The 17,083-nt window shown below is 38.5% G+C and overlaps 1 long non-coding RNA gene across 1 annotated transcript in view; it reads right to left on the bottom strand.

Annotated features, from left to right (window-relative positions):
* Positions 1 to 255: 255 nt before the first annotated feature.
* Positions 256 to 17,083, bottom strand: part of LOC117666390 (uncharacterized) — a 28,359-nt gene continuing 11,531 nt past the window's right edge. The window contains exons 2-4 of the long non-coding RNA XR_004591760.3: positions 5,479 to 5,589; positions 2,772 to 2,818; positions 256 to 1,826 (exon numbers count right to left, since the gene is read on the bottom strand). This is a non-coding gene — a long non-coding RNA (uncharacterized LOC117666390). The remainder of the gene's footprint in view (positions 1,827 to 2,771; positions 2,819 to 5,478; positions 5,590 to 17,083) is intronic.

Below are 17,083 nucleotides of genomic sequence, written 5' to 3'. Positions count from 1 at the left end.
AAGTGAATACCACCCCTGGTCAGTAGCAAATGTAACAAGACCCAATGATATCGAATGACAACACGAGCAATATGAACTTATATAATGATGTTGTAATAGTTGACACAAGCACACGTGTTGCATCATTTTCAGGAAGACATAATTGCACTCATGTTATCATTGTCCATCTTTGGCCTGCCTGTTCTGTCCTCATCCCACACGCACACACACCAACAGACGTCCAAGAGTTAAAAACCAAACCAGCCGACAAAATCCTTTTCCTTATGATAACGGAACTTGGCAACAACCTAGTGGCTGCCTGCCAAGAGTTTATTACTCACGAAGAGATAACATCTCTCTGCTTCTGGTACATCAAAGTAAAATGTTCAATAATTACAGAGTAAATCAAGTCCAAATATAATCCAGCAAAGTCTATAGCAAAAGTCCGGCAATGCAGAATGGCATGGAAGCTTTCAGCTTTGTTCGTCACAAGGCTTGACTGGCCACCACGCTCCCTTTTATACCCTGTGGGGTGTGGTCCAGTGAGTCAGCCTAATCTCTGGCACGCATTTTCTTCTGTTATGCGCGCTTATCTCTGCGACGCTGTCGAGGATCCAGCCAAGACTCATTACTCTCATCACTGTCCACCTGTGGCTGTGTGGACATGCTTGGCCCCGGCCCTATCTCTTGCCCTTCGGCGAACACCGAAGGCATTGCCAAAGAGGAGGGTCCTGGAGAGAGAGGCCTTGCCAACTCCTCTCCTTCACTCTCGGAGTCCTCTCCTGCCGATGACACAGGCTCAGGTAACGGAGCCACAACACTGCCTTGACTACAGTATGTGCCTCCATTTGCCTTAGCCCAAGAATCTATCTAAATCAAGTGCTGGTTTTAATTACCGCAATGCTTCAGGAAAATATTTTTTTTCTTCTATAGGAAATAAGTAGTCCAAATTACACCAATTGGCCATATAATAATTTAAGACAAAAAACACCAAGGGCCTAAAAACCAGTAACCAAGTACCAGCTGGATTTCACAAAAGGGGAAGACCATTTCCAGGTGTGTTCAAGTCATCTTTTTGAATAAAAGAGAGAGGAAAGTTTTAATATATTCCCCATCAATCAAGCGCATCCCAGCCTTTTGACTTAAGGGAAGGAGAAAGAACTTTGAAAATCCCATCACTGGATTCCGTTTCAGCAGCCAACAGCTAAAAATAGGCCTGCTTTCTTATGGAAAGGTATATAAAGTTGAAGAGCAAAAGCAGGCAACTTAAGATAAACTTCTCCAAGTCGTCTGAATTTGGTGCCAAACGTACAGGGCAGCCTGATAGTTAAGAGGCCTCTTGTGCCATTTTTAGAACTTGAAAAGGGCTGATGACCAAACACCCCATGCTGGGAAGCAACCATGGAAAAATAACCTGATCTGTAATGAACAAGCAGTCTAATAATTTTAACTATTCTTTGAGGTTTCTTTTATGTTATTTTGCGTAATGACTCTAGCAGACTCTTCCATCAGAATTCTTGTTAAAATATGTAACAATGAATAGCCTGTGCAGTTCTATGAAAACAGCGCACTATGATCTGAAGTCCTATCTGATGCAGTTTTGTGGGAAATTCAGAATAGTCCCATCCCCAAATATGGACTTTTCTGCCAGCGGCTCCAAAACAAGGACATTTCCCTGTTTGTTTTTTGATAACTCCACTTTTCTAAGAGGAAAATTGCTTTATCCCTAAAAATTTGAATACATTTTATTTAATGCTGGTGCATGATCTCCTTAATTAGTTGTTAAACTTTTGTTAATATCTCTTCTCTAATTCTTGCTTCTTCTTGCTTAGCATATCTTGAAGGACCTGCAGTGACAAAAGAGGAAAATAGAATGTTATGAGATATACTTATGTTAATGTGGAATTATTCTACTAGGCCTTTCTCCAGAACACAAATTTGCAATATTTGGATATGCTATTTGATTAAACACTGACATAATCTGGGACAGGCAAATGTGAATTTTCTAAATTAAATTTCATCTTCTACCTCTATGACAGATGTTCCATACTGGGGGTTAGTATTCTTCTTGTACTCTCACAACCCAGATTTAAGAAGTACTAAAGGATCCGTATCAGTGGTGGGTTCCTCCCGGTTCCACCGAGCTGGTAGCGGTGACGATATGATGTCACCGAACCAGTTCTGCCCCCGCGCCATCCACCCCCCACCACGCGTTATTCTTACCTTTTATTTGGCCCCACCCCCAATCTATTGCTGCCTCCTGAGTCCCAGCTGATGGGCTTTAAGGAAAAACTGTTTAAACTCTTGCCGCAGGACTTCAAAGGGCTGCCCTACAGCTGATCAGTGGTAAAAGGCAGTTTGGTGGTAGACCGGTGCCTCCAAAAAATGAGTAGACTGGTGCCTGCAAAAATAAATGGGTAGACCAGTGCCTGCAAAAATACATGAGTAGACCAGTGCCTGCAAAAATAAAAGGGTAGACCGGTCCAGTTCTGCAAGCAGTTAAAAGCCTGGTAGACCAGTATCTCTGCTAAATCCTAAAGAATTGTCACATGACCATCAAGCCACACCCACAAAATAAGCCACGCCCACAGAACCGGTAGTAAAAAAATTTAGAACCCACCCCTGATCCATATCAGTGATTAAAAACCCCAATATGCTTCCTGACTAGCAGATTAATTGGTTGGTTGGTTGGTTGATTGATTGATGATTGATTGATTGATTTCAGGTGCAATATCACAATATCAAACAGCAAAATAAAAATACAGTACAATGTAAACAAGATGGTATCTTACCAGTGAATGAATAGCATGTATAGACTCATCCATCAAAATGGTTTCATCTAGAATAGAAGAATTACTTTATTGTCACTTTGAATGTACACTAATCGGCATACATTAAAATGAAATTTCATTGTATACATCTCTCAAAGGGTCACCACTTCCAATATACACTACATATAAGTGGCAGAATAAATAAATAAATAAATAAATAAATAAATAAATAAATAAACAAACAAACAAATAAATAAACAAATAAATAAATACAAAATTATGCATATACCCACATACAAACAACACAGTGTACATCAGTGTTTCCCAAACTTGGCTATTTTAAGATGCATGGACTTCAATTCCCAGAATTCCCCAACCAGTATGCCTGGTTGAGGAATTCTGGGATTTGAAGTCCATACATCTTCAAAGGGTCAAGTTTGGGAAACACTGGTCTACATCTACACTACCCCAAGGCCTCAGAGAACACCATCAAGGCCTTCAAGGTCTCCAGGACACCTTTACCGTGTTTCCCCGAAAATAAGACTGGGTCTTATATTAATTTTTGCTCCAAAAGACACATTAAAGCTTATTTTCTGGTTAGGTCTTATTTTGGGGGAATACGGTACTAAATGCATCCATCTGGCTGACAATCTTAACTGGGGCTTATTTTGTGGGTAGGGCTTATATTACGAGCATCCTGAAAAATCATGCTAGGACTTATTTTCTGGTTGGATCCTATTTTTGGGGAAACAGGCAGACACATTGATCTCAGAAGGGATTTTGTTCCAGAGGGAAGCATCATGTGAGAGAAGGCATATTTCCTGAATAGTGATAGATAGCATTGTTCAATCAAAAGGATCTGGACTACGCCAATTCTGCCAACTGATATCAGCCAGGCAGAAATTATGAGATAGGTGGTTCCACAAAAACCTGGACTCATGCCATGTTGAAGATAATGTTTTTTCTTTTAGGAAACATTTTTTTAAAAACTTGGTAAAAGAATCTGAGTGAATAGATTAATCTGTTACTTTCATGAGACACATTAGAAACGTTTATTTAATTTAATATGATTTTGACTATGCCATCAGCATGGCTTCCAGATTATAATTTTCCATTGTGTTTGTATGCCAAAACACAATTTAAATTCCTTCATATTTTGTCTAGGGGGACAAAAGAGGAATAAATAATGCCAATGGCTCATAGTCATTCTTCAACTATTGTTAGTTGTGATAAAAAAAGAGGGAAAAGAAACTGTTATTATTGTAGAAAAAAAGCTTCTTGCTCAAGTTTTCCAAAATAAGTTGGACCATTTTTGTTTGCCAAGTCTCTGGTGTCACAGGAGATGATTCTTCTTTTCTGTCATTTGATATTCAACTTTTTGGGAATCTCCTAAAATTTAATTAGGATTAGAGGAAAGTGATCCAACAGAAATGGGAGCTATATGTAAACAAAGATATAGTTTCTAGATAAATAGGACCTTCAAAATACTGGAGGGAACGTTTTTGTGGCTGCAGATGAACATTCCTGAAAGCAGGAAGTTGACCTGAGCAATGATTAGTGAAGCAGGTTTGATGTTCGTAACAGAAAGATTTATTTAAAGAAATTAAAATAGGAAGAGAGATAGGCAAGTATCTAGCTAACCGAATGGCAGGGAATAAGACCACCATGCATTCCCACTCAGGAACAAAGGCAAAAGAGAGTAACCTGAGATTAGTAGGACACAGGGAGGAGGTGGTGTAAATCCTTACGTAACTTTGTCACTCTCTACTGCACCGCCTATTCTGATCTTGTCAAAATATCTGAAATCTCATTATTTAGATAGCAGAAATAAGAAATTAGATTTCTGGCAAAAAAATACAAACCTAAAACCCTACCCATTGTCGCCAATTTGGTCAATTAATGACTGTGGCATTCATTTAATGACTGCTTTACAATCACCACATTCACTTGATGAACACCATAAAAAAAGTAACATTGGGTGCAGTTGTGTTGTGTAGTGACCCACTTACTGACTCACATGACTTATGATTATAATTCCAGACCCAGTTATGGTCGTAAGTCAAGGAGTACCTGTATTTTCAGTCTTCCACTTAGTAAAACATTTTTTTTTCTGTCAAAAGGTATTGCCAATTGTGCTTGATTCCATCCAAAATTTTTCTCCTTGAATGTAACAGAATGACTAGGATATGAATAATGTACTTTCCTACAGAACTTGAATACATATTTACAAAGGCTCCTGGCTCTCCCCACTTATGCAACAAACCATTGCTAGCTTGTTTTATTTTCCCCTATTCAGATTTAGGAGACTGCCTGCTCAATAAAATAATGAGATCGTCATCATTGTTCCATTTCACCCATATCAGATTTGCAAGAAAGTTTTCCTTTTCCATCTAAACGCAGCAGATGTGTTTCAAGATACAAAGGATTAAAACTCAAAAAAAAAAAAAAATAGCCATAGTAATTTTTTCCATATGTTACAACTGCTGAATAAAACCTAAATTGTTTCCATTTTGGAACAATAAATAACACAGTGGTTTGGTTTTGTAAACTTATCTATCCTGGACAATATTTTTTGTGATTTGGAACAGGTTGAAGAGAGAAAAGAAGTTAGCAACATGAGTGCCATTTCTTACATGCTACTTGATTTAATCTGTGATTGTTTGAGGTACTTGTTCACATGGAGCTTTTCCTCTATATAATATGTACATATAGGAAAAAAATTAACTACCTGGGCCTGGCTAAATCTTGTAAGAAGTGAAGAGTCCTTGGTGCTCTCTGAACCTGGTTGTTCTCTTGCAGATGTTTCATTATGTAGCATCATCAGTGCTTCTAAGAAGTTCTAAAAGCAGATGGAAATGATGGTAGCTTAGAGCTATTTCTAAATATGTTGGTCCATTTCTGTTTTCAAAGTCTCTGATATCATAGGAGATGATTCTTCTTTTGTGTCATTTAATATTTCTTTTTATTCTTTATTGGCCAAGTGTAATTGAACATACAAGGAATTTGTCTCTGGTGCATAAGCTCTCAGTGTACATACTAGCAACAAAGCGATATCCTTTCTCCCTGGAGATGTATGTGATTACATAAAATGGGTTAGCGGGTATGGTGAGATTCCCACCTAAATTCAGGGGTGGGCTGCTGGGGGTTCACAGGAGTTCAGGAGAATCTCTAGCTAAGATTCTGTGCAGTTCGGAGAACCCCCAAATCCCACTCCTGGCTGGCCTGCCCACCCCATCCTGCCCCTCCCACGAGTCCCCACACGGCCTGTTTTGGATGCAGGTAAGTGCTGGAGGCTTGGAGAAGGCAAAAAATGGGCCTACCGGAAGTTCAGGAAGGCTGGAAACGGGCTTGTTTCCGGCCTCCAGAGGGCCTCCAGAGCCTGGGGAGGCTGTTTTCGCCCTCCCGGAGGCTTGAGAAAACCCTCCAGAGCCCAGGGAGGGCAAACCCCAACCACCCCCACCATGGTGCAGGGAGCCAACTTGGCCATGCCCACCATGGCCACGCCTACCCAGCAACCAGGCAGAGAACCCCTTGCTAAAATTTTTGAAGCCCACCCCTGCTTAAATTCCTCTATAGCTGAAATCTAGAGAGGCCAAGGTTTGACTCTGAGTGAGTGAGTGAGTGAGTGAGTGAGTGAGTGAGCGAGTGAGTGAGTAGGGAAATCTCTGGTGCTCTATTAGTGTATGTGTTTAAAGCAAAGGATATAAAGAGTTTAAATCAGAAAGTACATGCAGTAAATATGTACAGCACCCTCTTTCCTTGCAGTGTAAAAGAACATTACGTGAAGTGCAGATAAATGTGAATGATAAAATTCATAAACCAGCAGTGATTTCTAGGTGTCCTGAGTCCCTGGATAAATAAGAACAAGTTGTGCTGAAGGTATTATAAAGAACCCCTTCATAATCCTCTCATATATGACCAGACCTATTTAGGATATTATTGGAAGAATAATATTGTTTTAGATAAATCACTCTTCGCTCATGTGAACAGCTAAAGGCTTCGTATATCATTATAATTCAGGTACAATAAGCAATATAGTACAAGCCTTTGTTCATCTTCTAGACGGCTCATATTGCCTGCACATCTTTTCATTCCCCCAAAGAGTTGTTAGTGAGATTATATGGAGACATGTTGAGTGCTTCTTTTAGTCTGTAAGTTGTAAGTGCTACCTGATAACTTCTTTGAACAGAAATGCCCATTTCTGAGGAAAGAATTAAGGTAAGAATCCAGGGAGAAGAAGCACAAAGACAAGTGGCTTTAGAAGGTAGTCATTACACAACAACCCCCATAAATAACCTTTGAACAATAACTTCATTGCATGACTTTATCCCAGCTATAATGTCAGCTGCCACCAGGAAAATGTTGAAAAAGTGCTGGAGAATATTAATAGTTACTTCCTCCTGTACTGTTGGATGAACAGTTGGAAAAAAGTCATAGATATTTGTATTTCGACAGGTACTGTGTACATGATAACTGCAGCGAGATTATTTTTATGCACAGACATGGAAAACATTTGGCAACACCTGCAATGGAAAAATGTTTGGTGAAGATGAAAGAACCTGTTGAGTTGGCCAAACTGGCCTGTTTGATTAGAGAAAAGACAATATGTATTTTTTTATTGCTGACAGGAAACTCATTATGGACTCTCTGTGTACAATATTAAAAAATGAACTTATGATCTATGGTTTAGATGATTAGCTAGAATAGATTAGAAGAGAGGCATGGTGTAACTTTAGAGAAAGGTAAATCCATAATTGTACTTTTAAATGCAGTAAAAGAAGATCAAAAGTCACTTCTTTATCTTTTTCTTTCATTTCTATTTTCTTATAGGTTTAATTTTTGTTTTCTTTGTACAATTTGGTTTTCTATTTTATTTCTTCCCTGTTTTCCTCCTTCCTTTATTTTAGTTTGTAGCAATTTTTATTCATTTTTAATAAAATTGTATTTATTATCATATTAAAAAAGAGAACACTAATATTTATTTATTTATTTTATTTTATTTTATTCGGCTTATATGCCGCCCTATCTCCCAATGGACTCAGGGCGACTCACAATAATAAAAACACAAGCCACAATACAAAATAAAATCTAAAATCTAAAAAATTTAAAATTTAACCCTTAAAACCCCCCCATCAGACCAGGTCAAGCGATTTAAAAAGCCAAGTTTTTAATTCACGACGGAAGGTGCGAAGGTCAGGCGCTAATCGGAGCTCCAAGGGAAGTTGATTCCAGAGGGTGGGCACACCCACCGAGAAGGCTCTACCCCTGGGGGCCGCCAGCCGGCACTGTCTAGCCAACGGCACCCTGAGCAAGCCCTCTCTATGGGCGCGAACCAGGCGATAGGATATCGTTGCTGACTGCAGGTGGTCCGCCAAATATCCAACTATCCGCCAAATAGTTACTATGATTGCAGTAAAGCAAAGCATTGCACATGGAGTTTGTTTATAACCCATCTTATTTACTTTATGTCTGTATTTAATACCCTCTGGAAGGGGAAATATTGGCAATGATTAAAATTTACAAGACCTTTGAAGAGGTTGCTCTTACTTCAGCTGTCTTTTTAGGTCTCTGGACATTTTTTTCAAGGAATAAAAAGAATTATATCTATTAACAACAAACATTTTGAAACTTTAATCCACAACCCAAATAGTAATTTGTCTCTGCTATTATTTTTGTTCTTAAATATTATACAATTCTGGCGTATCAAAGTTAATATAAAAACCAGCGGGATATTAGAATTAATTTATCCAGTTCTGAGTGCGATATGTAGTACTATGCAAATATGTCTGTTCATTTTACTGGCATTCCTCTCTTGTAAGTTTTATGTAACACAACATATTAAAGGCTCTGATAATAACACAGTGAAAATAATTATCATTGATACCTGATATTCTTATACAACTTACAAGGAGCAGGATTCATTTCAGAACTATACTGTGCCTCTCAAACATTCATAGCATACATCTTTTGTCTCACTTAAGATCTCCCCCCTTTAAAAAAAATCTTCACACTGAGGAAGGTAATTCAAATCATGAAGTTGAAAGGGGTCATTCCAACTCTTTGACAGATGCAAGAATCCAAATCCAAATTCAAACGCCCTAGTTCCAGAAAGATACCTGTACAGCCTCTGCTTAAAATCTTCCCATGAAAGGGAAGCCCACTATCTTTTTTGATAACTGGGTCTAGTGACATTTTTTTTTCTCCAGTTAGATGATAGGTACAACATTTTCATTCCTCCAGTTGTCTGGGACTTCACCAAGGTGCTCAAAGATAATAATACAATGCTATGATTTTAGCATTGTTGCATTATCATATTCAAGGTCTCATGTTTAATCAGACATCCACGTAGTTTTCTTAGGGAAAATGTAGAAATGGTTTAGAGTTGCCACCTTTTCAGTTTTCAACAACCAAACTGAGTTTACAGCTCCATCCATCTTTTCGATGATCCTTATTCAAATACCAACCACATCAATTTGCCCTGGCAATTTGCATCTCAGAGATGTTCACCTATATCTTCCAGTCCAACCTGAATAATTTCCTCCATCTAATCTGATTTGATAAAGAGGAGATTAGAAACTATTCCTCATTCTCTCCCTCCCCCTCCCTCCCTCTCTCCCTCCCTCCCCCCCTCTCTCTCATAAACACACAGAGTTATCATTCTCATAATCTATGTCCTAGTAGTATTCTAATGCTTTCATGTACAAAAATTTTGCCTTGGCTTATGAAACAAATACAATGTGGATGAAGAAAACCATGGAGAAATGAATGTAATCATAGACTTATTTCAGAGAACTGAATTGTTTATTTTAGTGCTGAGACCAAACCACAAACACATTTACTATAATGAAATCCATACATAAAAATGAAAATGAAGAAGAGAAAATACATCCCTGGATGACAATGTCACACCCGTAGACAATAAATGGCAGGTATCAGCCACCGCCTAACATTTCTGGACATTCCTCTAACAGGAGACTTCTATTGCAGAAAAAAAAATAGCTTAGAAATCATCATTTTTTTAACCCAACAATTATCCAAATTGAGGTTAATTTTTAAATTATATTTAAATTTCTGTACTGCAGTGATTAAGCATTTTTTTCATTTCCTAATTCAAACATTTCTTTCTTTCTTTCTTTGGAGCTTTTCATTTGCTGATGTCCTCCGATTATATCCATACCCTAAATGCAGAATAAAAATGAAAGTTAAAAAAAAAAAAACCAATCATGGGAAATTATTTCTTTGACACCTTTTTCTTGGCATCTAGTACATTTCCTGATCTACTGTAACCTGGAAAAAATCAGATTCCTAACACAATCATGATAAGACTCTTATTCTTGGATCAGATGTATATACCAAGTCATTATTGCTTTTAGACCCTTCCAGAATGTTCCTTTGTCTTATTATTCTATACTTTACATATGATAATAGGTTTACATATGATAATAGGTTTTATCCCACTAAAGTAATAAAATATACATTTCCATCCTATTTGTCATAACTGGAAACTTTGCAAAGCATTAAGCAGAATTTTAATTGGCATTACTAAAAACCATTTCATAAAAATGTATGGCTGTAAATCCAGACTGCTTAGCATTCCTGTATATAAAACTTCCACTGACAAATTCTGGATATTTGGCATTTTTGATAATCTCTTCATCATCTTACTTTTTCACCGGGAGTTGAAGGCTTTGAAAATTTGGTTGTCTGTAGGATACTGAGTATTTAAAATGAGATGTAAGATTTCCCTTTGAGGGAAGGCTTTCATTGGAAGTCCAGGCATTCCTTTCTATTCTGATGCACTGAGAAGTTAGGGTCTTAGACTTCAACAAGGGTTTCAACTTTTGGGTTTTTTTTTTTTTATTAAAAAATGTATTTTGGTTTGCTTTGTTTTTTTAAAAAGCAGAGAAGCAAGAAGTAGAGTTCTTATTGGACTTTACCACTTTTTTAAAAAAAAATAGATATTATTCATACAGACAGCTACTTTGGTGTAGTGGTTAGGCAACAGGATAGAAACTGGGAGACTGTGAGTTCTAGTCCTGCCTTATTGTTTTTTAAAATGTTGTAAGCTCCCCAGCATTGCCATTATGAGATGGGTGGCAATATTAATGAAAAAAAAATGAATAAACTAATTTTCCTAGATTGTCAGTCCTCGAGAGCCAGTTTGGTATAGTGGTTAGGGTCCTAGCCTAGAAACAGAAGATGGTGAGTTCTAGGCCTGCCTTAGTCATGAAAGCTGGATGGATGACTTTGGGCCAGTCATTCTCTCAAGGGAATGGGATAACATACCACAGCCAATTTGCTATGGCCAACTCACCATGGCCATCTCTCCAAGCCCAACTCATTGCAGCCAACTCATTATGGCCAACATGCTGCAGGACAACTTGCCATGGTCAACTCACCATGGGACAACTTGCTGTGGAATAATGTAACAATTCTGTTTAATTATTTAAAATAAATAAAAATATTTTAATTTTTGCCATTAACATTTTATTCTATCCCTCCTTTTGCATCCTTTCTTTAATGATTCTATTCCACCATTTCTTTGATATTCGTGTCACGCTTGTCCCGCAACGACTTGTCCTATGCCCAGATAGCCAGGGTGAGTTGTCCTGTAGCGAGTTGGCCATGGCAAGTTAGCTGTGGCGAGTTAACCATGATGAGTTGGCTCATGGCAAGTTGGTCATGGCAAGTTGGCCGTGGCGAATTGTCATAGACCCCTCTCTCAATCTAACCCACCTCACAGGATTGTTATTATGGGGAAAATAGGAGGACGAGGGAATATTAGGTATGTTCCCTGCCTTGAGTTACTTATATAAAGTAATAAAGGTGGGATAAAAATCTAATAAATAAATAAATAATAAGTTACATTCAGTACCTTATGTACAAGCTTCAGGAAATAAAATGAAGGAGCCTGACTTATCCCAAATAACAAAATGCCACAGTAAGTAATGCTACCATAGAAAATGACCATCTGAAATATTCTGACTTGGGATTTTCATTCCATTGGTTTTCAGCCTTGGTCCCTTGAAGATAAGGAGACTTTATCTCCCAGAATTCCCCATGCTGGCTGAGGAATTCTGGGAATTGAAGTTCACACTGCAATTATGCACTTCCATGCAGGGGCAAAATATCATACATATCATGTATTCACTGGTGAATATGCCCAGAGAATCCCTGAAGCGATTACCACAAAACTTTTGATTTTTTGCTTGCCCAAAATCATCTTCCACCAACAAAAAAGACGCAGTCTAATATATGCTCCCTCTTGTGGTCTTAAAGAAGAGATTTTTTTTTCAGCTATAAACACACCAGCACATATTACTGCTTGTTATAAAAAAGGAAAGTCTCCAACACTTTTATAGCTCTCTCATAATTTTTCTTTATAAGGCCTTCAGAAAGCCTCATCTAAAGGCAGCCATGACCTTCTAAAGTATCTGTAGGGCGCAGTTTTCTATTGCAGTGTTACAAATTCATCAGAGCATTTAAAATGCCCAAGGGGGTAGCTTTGCCAAGCCATTTTAAGTAAAGATGTATTCAATCCATTACATTTTCCTCCTCACCATCACTCACTCTGGCTGTGAGCTCTACCCCCATTGGTTCTTAGGACAAATGAATCAGCAAGACACAACTGTTCCTCGTTTTTCTGGTTTATGACATTCAGATATCCTTTCCCTGCAAGGTGACGACTAGGTGCAATTGACAAAAATAGGAAGAAGGGCACCAGCAGGATCTGTGGCTCATAATGCTTAATTGTGAGTTCCCTGCTAATTAATATTTGTAAACATGGGTTGTACTAGAATGGTGTAATGATTAAGATCTTGGACTGCTATCAGATATATCCAAGTTCTGTTCTGCCCTCTACCACAGGAACTCACTGGATGACATCAAGCCCATCACTCTCTCTATATATTTTTGTGGAGAAAACATGCAGGTTGAAATTTTTAGAGATAGCAATAGCTCTTAAACTTATACACCACTTCATAGTGCTTTATAGCCCTCTCTAAGAGTCAGCATATTGCCCCCAACAATCTGGGTCCTCATTTTATCGACCTCGGAAGGATAGAAGGCTGAGTCAACCTTGAGCCGATGAGAATTGAACTGCTGGCAGTCAGCAGAATTAGCCTGTAATACTGCATTCTAACCACTGCGCCACCACAGCTCTTATGTAAATCTAACAAATAAATAAATAAATAACATTAAGGATCAAATTTGAGACCTTATAGGAGAAGCAAATGTAGCACCAAGGCACAGTTCTTCCATCATTAATTAGCATTGCAGACAAAGAAATTCTACTGTTTGCTTGTCAGCTGGTCTAACTGGAATGGCCGAAGCCAAAATTTACCTACATTAACAACCTAAGAGAAAAATGTCATGCATTACTCAGAAAAATATAGGCTTTAAATCATGTCAAAGAATGTGCAAGAACTTTGTTCCTGCTTGTACTTTCAACATCATGTCAGATAATACAAGCTTATCAGTGCCATTCAATACACATATTATTTCAAAGAACAATAAATACCCTGAAAATAGAAGCAGGAATTTGTTATTTTCTACATTGCTCAGAGAGTAGGGATTTTTAAATGAAGTTGCAAAATGTGCATAATTCGAAAGGGGGTTTGTATATTAATCTGAAATCTCAATCAGACTGATACCTATAAGGTAACCAAACTCATTATTTTAGTGCTACTTGGCTTAGCAGTTAAAAACGCTGAACTTGTCAATGGAAAGCTGACAGCCCAGGTTCGAGACCTGAGCACTGTGCCACAGGGGGAAACTCCTGTTTCTTGCTCCAGGTCCTATCCACTTAGCAGTTCAAAAACATGTGAAAGCAAATAGATTAAGAGGTATCACTTTGGTGGAAAGATAACAGTGTTCCATACATCGTTGGCATACAGCCACATGATCACGGAAAATTTCTTCAGAAACGCTGGCTCCCTCGAACAGGAAATGGAGATAAGCACTGTGCCTTAGTTTACCGCACCTCATTTACTACAAAATGAGATTGCCTCCAGATGCATTAGATTAGAATGAATAAGACACTGACACACAATGACAATATAGGTTCCTTTTCATTTCTTGCTTGGAGTAAGTTGCTAAAACTGCTTACTGTTTATTTAATTTATATGCCACCTTTCTCACTATCCAAAGCGACTCTGGGTGGCTTATATGCCATCCTTATATGCTTTTCTCTAGTTATAGGATGAGCTTCTGAAATGTATTTAGAAATTCATGAATGATTTTGAAATTCTCAAGCAACCTGTTGTAGTAATATAATGGAAATAGGGCGCATAGGTTCTCCTAGTACTAGAATATGGGGGGCAGGAGGTTCCTTAACAGTGGTGGGTTTCTACTGGTTCACCCAGTTCGGGCGAACCGGTAGCGGCTGTGGTGGGAGGCTCCGCCCACCCGCCCGGAAGTTATCATGGACGCTCTGCGCATGTGCAGAAGGTTCTGCATATGTGCAGAAGTGCCGCACATGAGTGAAGTGACCACACACACAGTCACAGTTCCGAACTGGTAGCGAAGGTAAGTGAAACCCACTACTGTTCTTAATTTTGAAAGGAAAGTTCACCACTTAGTTGACCATGAAGTTCTGATTCAGAAAGGGGGGCAGAGGAGAAATAATGAAGAACATATTGGGCTGTGCTACACAAGATGTAGGATTCATTTGTCCTCTTTCACTCAATGGATGGAGGATTTGACTGTACTTGCCTCCTATGAGCGGATTGTATGTAGACATAGACTTTGTATGGACAAATGCAATGAAATACAGAATTCATTTATACAAAATACAGTAGGTTAACAAAAAGAGAACATAATAGTTATATATAAATGTATTATTAATATATATATAATTAAATATGTACTTGAATTAGATAACTGTTTATAGAATTGTAATTATTTACTGCTGAAACAATACACAAGTAGTCCTCGACTTAGAACCATTCACTATTTGAACTTACAATGGCACTGAAAAAAATGACTTATGATCAGTGTCACACTTATGACCGTTTCAGCATCTCCTTGGTCATGTGATCAAAATGTGGATGCTTGGCAACCAGCATTATTGACAAAAATTGCAGCGTCCTGGGATCATGTGTGATCACCATTTGTGACCTTCTCAGCCAGTTTCTGACAAGTGAAGCGAATGGGAAAGCTGGATTTCTTTAATAACCACATGATTCACTTAACAGCTGTAATGATTTAATAACTGTGGCAATAAAGGTCATAAAATTGCTTTTTTCTATTTCCATTGTATTTATTTTTCACTTTCTTTTTTTTTTTTTTCATTTTCTATGTGGTGTTTTTTTTTTTTTTGTCTTTTCTTTGCCAATGTTTTTATCTTTATCTTTATGTTTTGGAGTTTTTTCCATTTCTTAACTGTCTCTATTTTAAAAGCAACTCCAAAAAAAAAAAAAAAAAGAGGTAGGATTTATTTAGCTGGGGAGGGAGAAAAGAAACCAAACAAACAGATGAACGAGCAGTATAAACCATCTGTGTATAAATAGGAGTAAAATTAAAACCACGATCCAGTTTTCTTTTTTTTAAAAAAAAAAAAACCAACCCTAATTTATTTGCACAGAGTTTTAGGTAACTGCAGGCTGTTGGTTGGCTGTCCAGTGACGTCAGAAGGTCAAAAAATAGCCTGCTGCAGCTCTTATGACAAAGAGAGAGGGAGGGAAGGAGGGAGGGGGAGAGGGAGGGGAGGGAGAGTGGGAGAGAGAAGCGGGGTAGGGAGAGAGAGAGGAACAAATTTAAACACAATTCTGGAATATCCTTGGGCATTATATAAATATATGTGTGTATATATACACACAGATACAGAGACACACACATATATACAATATCCGCTCTTCTTAAATGGCATCCTACCAGTCTGACAGCGAGACGAAAATTAGAGCCCCTTTCTAAAGCTCAGGTAAGTTCTAGGATAGCTGATAGGATCAGCTGTCTATTTAGAAGCTCAGTGTGAGAGCCAATTGGGTGTAGTAGTTAAGGCACCAAGCTAGAAAATGGGAGATTGTGTATTCTAGTCCAGGGGTCTCCAACTAGTGGTGAAATCCTCCATGAATCATTACCGGTTCGCTGCCCGCATATGTGCAGTGCGCGCCAAATGCGTGCTGTGCATGCATATACGCAACACACCCCAAAACCACACTGTGCATGCATGCGCAATGCACGCTAAATGTGTGCTTCACACGGAAAAAGAAGACTTCACTAGGTAAGTAGAACAGCAAGGGGGGGAACAGCTGTGTCACGCAATTTAGCTTCGCTAGAAAGCAGGATTTCCTGCTTTCTAACGAATATAAACTGTGTGGCACAGCTGATCATTGGAAATACCAGTTCAGATGAACCGTTAGCTTTTTTTAACTACTGGTTCGCCCAAATCAGAGCGAACCGGTAGAATTTCAACCCTGTCTCCAACCTTGGCAACGTTAAGCTGGAGGACTTCAACTGCCAGAATTCCCCAGCCAGCAAAGCTGGGAGTTGAAGTCCACCAGGCTTAAAGTTGCCAAGGTTGGAGATGCCTGTTCTAGTCCTACCTTAAGCACAAAGCCAGCTGGGTGACCTTGGGCCAATCACTCTAGGAAGCAGGCAAGGGCAAGCCATTTCTAAAAAAAATGGCACCCAGACTGTAGGTAGTCCTCAACTTACCACCATTCGTTTAATGACCATTTGAAATTTCAGTGACACTGAAAAAAGTGACTTGTGATCATTTTTCACACTTACAATTGTTGAAGCATCTGCATGGGCACATGATCACACTTCAGACGCTTGGCAACTGGCATATACTTATGACTGATGCAGTTCCCTATGATCAGGCGACCCCCTTTTGCAAACTTCTGACAAGCAAAGTCAATGGGGAAGCCAGATTCACTTAACAACCATGTTACCAACTTAACAATTGTGGTAATTCACTTAACAAAAAAGGTGGCAAAAGAGTCATAAAATGGAGCAAAACTCACATAAAATGGAGCAAAACTGACTTAATAACTGTCTTCCTTAGCAGCGGAAATTTAGGGCTCAATTGTGGTCATAATTTGAGGACTACTTATAAAAGGGACACCCCCAAAAAGCATCAAATTACATTAGTCAATTCAATTTTAGAAGTAAACACATCTACACAGTGATGGGATTCAAATAATTTAACAACTGGTTCTCTGCCCTAATGATTTCTTCCAACAACCAGTTCACCAAACTGCTCAGAAAGTTAACAACCGGTTCTCCCGAAGTGGTGCGAACTGGCTGAATCTCACCACTGCATCTACAGATACAAAGAAGTTTCAGACCCAAATTAAGGTTGTTTTATTTATGCTTCACTTCTAACTCAG

Source organism: Pantherophis guttatus, chromosome 1 (genome assembly GCF_059756535.1).
Source record: "Pantherophis guttatus breed Tessera chromosome 1, ASM5975653v1, whole genome shotgun sequence".
Taxonomy (NCBI): domain Eukaryota; kingdom Metazoa; phylum Chordata; class Lepidosauria; order Squamata; family Colubridae; genus Pantherophis; species Pantherophis guttatus.
The sequence above is the reverse complement of the archived record's forward strand: the minus strand, read 5'-3'. Positions and strand labels throughout refer to the sequence as shown.